The following is a 6000-nucleotide window of genomic DNA, read 5'->3' on the forward strand; positions in this document are numbered from 1 at the left end:
GGGTGGGAGACGGATTACTGACTGAGGGGGGGGAGAGGGATTACTGGCTGAGGGGGGGTTACTGAATGGGGGGGAGAGGGATTACTGACTGAGGGTGGGGGAGAGGGATTACTGGCTGAGGGTGGGGGAGAGGGATTACTGACTGAGGGGGGGGTTACTGAATGAGGGGGGGAGAGGGATTACTGACTGAGGGTGGGGGGGATTACTGACTGAGGGTGGGGGAGAGGGATTACTGGCTGAGGGGGGGGGTTACTGACTGAGGGTGAGGGGAGAGGGATTACTGACTGAGGGTGGAGAGGGATTACTGACTGAGGGTGGGGGGAGAGGGATTACTGACTGAGGGTGGGGGGAGAGGGATTACTGACTGAGGGTGGGGGCAGAGGGATTACTGGCTGAGGGTGGGGGGGAGAGGGATTACTGACTGAGGGAGGGGGGAGAGGGATTACTGACTGAGGGGGGAGAGGGATTACTGACTGAGGGGGAGAGGGATTACTGGCTGAGGGTGGGGGGGAGAGGGATTACTGACTGGGGGGAGAGGGATTACTGACTGAGGGTGGGGGGGATTACTGACTGAGGGTGGTGGGAGAGGGATTACTGACTGAGGGGGGTTACTAATTGAGGATGGGGGGGATTACTGGCTGAGGGTGGGGGAGAGGGATTACTGACTTAGGGGGGGGGAGAGGGATTACTGACTGAGGGGGGGGAGAGGGATTACTGACTGAGGGGGGTTACTGACTGAGGGTGGTGGGAGAGGGATTACTGACTGAGGGGGGGTTACTGGCTGAGGGTGGGGGGATTACTGGCTGAGGGTGGGGGGGAGAGGGATTACTGACTGAGCGGGGAGAGGGATTACTGACTGAGGGTGGGGGAGAGGGATTACTGTCTGAGGGGGGGGGATTACTGACTGAGGGGGGAGAGGGATTACTGACTGAGGGTGGGGGAGAGGGATTACTGACTGAGGGTGGGGGAGAGGGATTACTGACTGAGGGGGGAGAAGGATTACTGACTGGGGGGAGAGGGATTACTGACTGAGGGGGGAGAAGGATTACTGACTGGGGGGGAGAGGGATTACTGACTGAGGGGGGGAGAGGGATTACTGACTGAGGGGGGGGGAGAGAGGGGTTACTGACTGAGGGTGGGGGGAGTGGGATTACTGACTGAGGGTGGTGGGAGAGGGATTACTGATTGAGGATGGGGGGTTACTGGCTGAGGGTGGGGGGAGAGGGATTACTGGTTGAGGGGGGGGGTTACTGACTGAGGATGGGGGAGAGGGATTACTGGCTGAGGGGGATTACTGACTGAGGGGGGGAGAGGGATTACTGGCTGAGGTTGGGGGGGAGAGGGATTACTGACTGAGAGTGGGGGGAGAGGGATTACTGACTGAGGGGGGGGAGAGGGATTACTGACTGAGAGTGGGGGGAGAGGGATTACTGACTGAGAGTGGGTAGAGAGGGGTTACTGACTGGGGGTGGGAGAGGGATTACTGACTGAGGGGGGAAGAGGGATTACTGGCTGAGGGGGGGTTACTGAATGGGGGGGAGAGGGATTACTGACTGAGGGTGGGGGAGAGGGATTACTGGCTGAGGGTGGGGGAGAGGGATTACTGACTGAGGGGGGGGTTACTGAATGAGGGGGGGAGAGGGATTACTGACTGAGGGTGGGGGGGATTACTGACTGAGGGTGGGGGAGAGGGATTACTGGCTGAGGGGGGGTTACTGACTGAGGGTGAGGGGAGAGGGATTACTGACTGAGGGTGGAGAGGGATTACTGACTGAGGGTGGGGGGAGAGGGATTACTGACTGAGGGTGGGGGGAGAGGGATTACTGACTGAGGGTGGGGGCAGAGGGATTACTGGCTGAGGGTGGGGGGGAGAGGGATTACTGACTGAGGGAGGGGGAGAGGGATTACTGACTGAGGGGGGAGAGGGATTACTGACTGAGGGGGGAGAGGGATTACTGGCTGAGGGTGGGGGGGAGAGGGATTACTGACTGGGGGGAGAGGGATTACTGACTGAGAGTGGGGGGGATTACTGACTGAGGGTGGTGGGAGAGGGATTACTGACTGAGGGGGGTTATTGATTGAGGATGGGGGGGATTACTGGCTGAGGGTGGGGGAGAGGGATTACTGACTGAGGGGGGGAGAGGGATTACTGACTGAGGGGGGTTACTGACTGAGGGTGGTGGGAGAGGGATTACTGACTGAGGGGGGGTTACTGGCTGAGGGTGGGGGGATTACTGGCTGAGGGTGGGGGGGAGAGGGATTACTGACTGAGCGGGGAGAGGGATTACTGACTGAGGGTGGGGGAGAGGGATTACTGTCTGAGGGGGGGGGATTACTGACTGAGGGGGGAGAGGGATTACTGACTGAGGGTGGGGGAGAGGGATTACTGACTGAGGGTGGGGGAGAGGGATTACTGACTGAGGGGGGAGAGGGATTACTGACTGGGGGGAGAGGGATTACTGACTGAGGGGGAGAGGGATTACTGACTGGGGGGAGAGGGATTACTGACTGAGGGGGGAGAAGGATTACTGACTGGGGGGGAGAGGGATTACTGACTGAGGGGGGGAGAGGGATTACTGACTGAGGGGGGGAGAGAGGGGTTACTGACTGAGGGTGGGGGGAGTGGGATTACTGACTGAGGGTGGTGGGAGAGGGATTACTGATTGAGGATGGGGGGGTTACTGGCTGAGGGTGGGGGGAGAGGGATTACTGACTGAGGGGGGAGAGGGATTACTGACTAAGGGGGGGGTTACTGACTGAGAGGGGAGAGGGATTACTGACTGAGGGGGGAGAGGGATTACTGACTGAGGGTGGTGGGAGATGGATTACTGACTGAGGGTGGGGGAGAGGGATTACTGGCTGAGGGTGGGGGGAGAGGGATTACTGGCTGAGGGTGGGGGGAGTGGGATTACTGACTAAGGGGGGGGGGGTTACTGACTGAGAGGGGAGAGGGATTACTGACTGAGGGGGGGAGAGGGATTACTGACTGAGGGTGGTGGGAGATGGATTACTGACTGAGGGTGGGGGAGAGGGATTACTGGCTGAGGGTGGGGGGAGAGGGATTACTGGCTGAGGGTGGGGGGAGAGGGATTACTGGCTGAGGGTGGGGGAGAGGGATTACTGGCTGAGGGTGGGGGAGAGGGATTACTGACTGGGGGGGTTACTGACTCAGGGTGGTGGGAGAGGGATTACTGACTGAAGGGGGGAGAGGGATTGCTGACTGAGGGAGGGTTACTGATTGAGGATGGGAGGGGGGATTACTGACTGGGGGAGAGGGATTACTGACTATGGGGGAGAGGGATTACTGACTGAGGGGAGGTTACTGACTGAGGGTGGTGGGAGAGGGATTACTGACTGAGGGGGGAAAGGGATTACTGACTGAGGGTGGGGGGAGAGGGATTACTGACTGAGGGTGGGGGGAGAGGGATTACTGACTGAGGGAGGGGGAGAGGGATTACTGACTGAGGGGGGAGAAGGATTACTGACTGAGGGGGGAGAGGGATTACTGGCTGAGGGTGGGGGAGAGGGATTACTGACTGAGGGGGGGAGGGATTACTGACTGAGGGTGGGGGGATTACTGACTGAGGGTGGTGGGAGAGGGATTACTGACTGAGGGGGGTTACTGATTGAGGATGGGGGGATTACTGGCTGAGGGTGGGGGGAGAGGGATTACTGACTGAGGGGGAGAGGGATTACTGACTGAGGGGGGTTACTGACTGAGGGTGGTGGGAGAGGGATTACTGACTGAGGGGGGGGTTACTGATTGAGGATGGGGGGGATTACTGGCTGAGGGTGGGGGGAGAGGGATTACTGACTGAGCGGGGAGAGGGATTACTGACTGAGGGTGGGGGAGAGGGATTACTGTCTGAGAGGGGGGGAGAGGGATTACTGACTGAGGGGGAAGAGGGATTACTGACTGAGGGGGGGAGAGGGATTACTGACTGAGGGGGGGAGAGGAATTACTGACTGAGGGGGGAGAGAGGGGTTACTGACTGAGGGTGGGGGGAGTGGGATTACTGACTGAGGGTGTTGGGAGAGGGATTACTGATTGAGGATGGGGGGTTACTGGCTGAAGGTGGGGGGGAGAGGGATTACTGACTGAGGGGGGGAGGGATTACTGACTGAGGGTGGGGGGATTACTGACTGAGGGTGGTGGGAGAGGGATTACTGACTGAGGGGGGTTACTGATTGAGGATGGGGGGATTACTGGCTGAGGGTGGGGGGAGAGGGATTACTGACTGAGGGGGAGAGGGATTACTGACTGAGGGGGGTTACTGACTGAGGGTGGTGGGAGAGGGATTACTGACTGAGGGGGGGTTACTGATTGAGGATGGGGGGGATTACTGGCTGAGGGTGGGGGGAGAGGGATTACTGACTGAGCGGGGAGAGGGATTACTGACTGAGGGTGGGGGAGAGGGATTACTGTCTGAGGGGGGGGAGAGGGATTACTGACTGAGGGGGAAGAGGGATTACTGACTGAGGGGGGGAGAGGGATTACTGACTGAGGGGGGGAGAGGAATTACTGACTGAGGGGGGAGAGAGGGGTTACTGACTGAGGGTGGGGGGAGTGGGATTACTGACTGAGGGTGTTGGGAGAGGGATTACTGATTGAGGATGGGGGGTTACTGGCTGAAGGTGGGGGGGAGAGGGATTACTGACTGAGGGGGGAGAGGGATTACTGACTAAGGGGGGGTTACTGACTGAGAGGGGAGAGGGATTACTGACTGAGGGTGGGGGGAGAGGGATTACTGACTGAGGGGGGGAGAGGGATTACTGACTGAGGGGGGAGAGGGATTACTGACTGAGGGGGGGGTTACTGACTGAGGGTGGTGGGAGAGGGATTACTGATTGAGGATGGGGGGAGAGGGATTACTGGCTGAGGGTGGGGGGGAGAGGGATTACTAACTGAGGGGGGGTTACTGACTGTGGGTGGTGGGAGATTGATTACTGACTGAGGGTGGGGGGGAGAGGGATTACTGGCTGATGGTGGGGGGAGAGGGATTACTGACTGAGGGGGGAGAGGGATTACTGACTGAGGGGGGGGTTACTGACTGAGGGTGGTGGGAGAGGGATTACTGATTGAGGATGGGGGGAGAGGGATTACTGGCTGAGGGTGGGGGGGAGAGGGATTACTAACTGAGGGGGGGTTACTGACTGAGGGTGGTGGGAGAGGGATTACTGGCTGAGGGTGGGGGGAGAGGGATTACTGACAGAGGGTGGGGGGAGAGGGATTACTGACTGAGGGTGGAGAGGGATTACTGACTGAGGATGGGGGGAGAGGGATTACTGGCTGAGGGTGGGGGGATAGGGATTACTGACTGAGGGGGGAGAGGGATTCCTGACTGAGGGGGGAGAGGGATTCCTGACTGAGGGGGGGAGAGGGATTACTGACTGAGGGTGGAGGGGAGAGGGATTACTGACTGAGGGTGGGGGGAGAGGGATTACTGACTGAGGGTGGGGGGAGAGGGATTACTGTCTGAGGGTGGGGGAGATGGATTATTGACTGAGGGTGGGGGAGAGGGATTACTGACTGAGGGTGGAGGGAGAGGGATTACTGACTGAGGGTGGAGGGAGAGGGATTACTGACTGAGAGTGGGGGGAGAGGGATTACTGACAGAGTGGGGGGGGAGGGATTACTGACTGAGGGTGGGGGGAGAGGGATTACTGACTGAGGGGGGGAGGGATTACTGACAGAGTGGGGGGGGAGAGATTACTGACTGAGGGTGGGGGAGAGGGATTACTGACTGAGGGGGAGAGGGATTACTGATTTAGAGTGGGGGAGAGGGATTACTGACTGAGGGGGGAGAGGGATTACTGACAGAGTGGGGGGAGAGGGATTACTGACTGAGGGTGGGGGGAGAGGGATTACTGACTGAGGGGGAGAGGGATTACTGACTGAGGGTGGGGGAGAGGGATTACTGACTGAGAGTGGGGGAGAGGGATTACTGACTGAGGGGGGGAGAGGGATTACTGACTGAGAGTGGGGGAGAGGGATTACTG

The sequence above is a fragment of the Pelobates fuscus genome, chromosome 13 (assembly GCF_036172605.1).
Source record: "Pelobates fuscus isolate aPelFus1 chromosome 13, aPelFus1.pri, whole genome shotgun sequence".
NCBI lineage: Eukaryota > Metazoa > Chordata > Amphibia > Anura > Pelobatidae > Pelobates > Pelobates fuscus.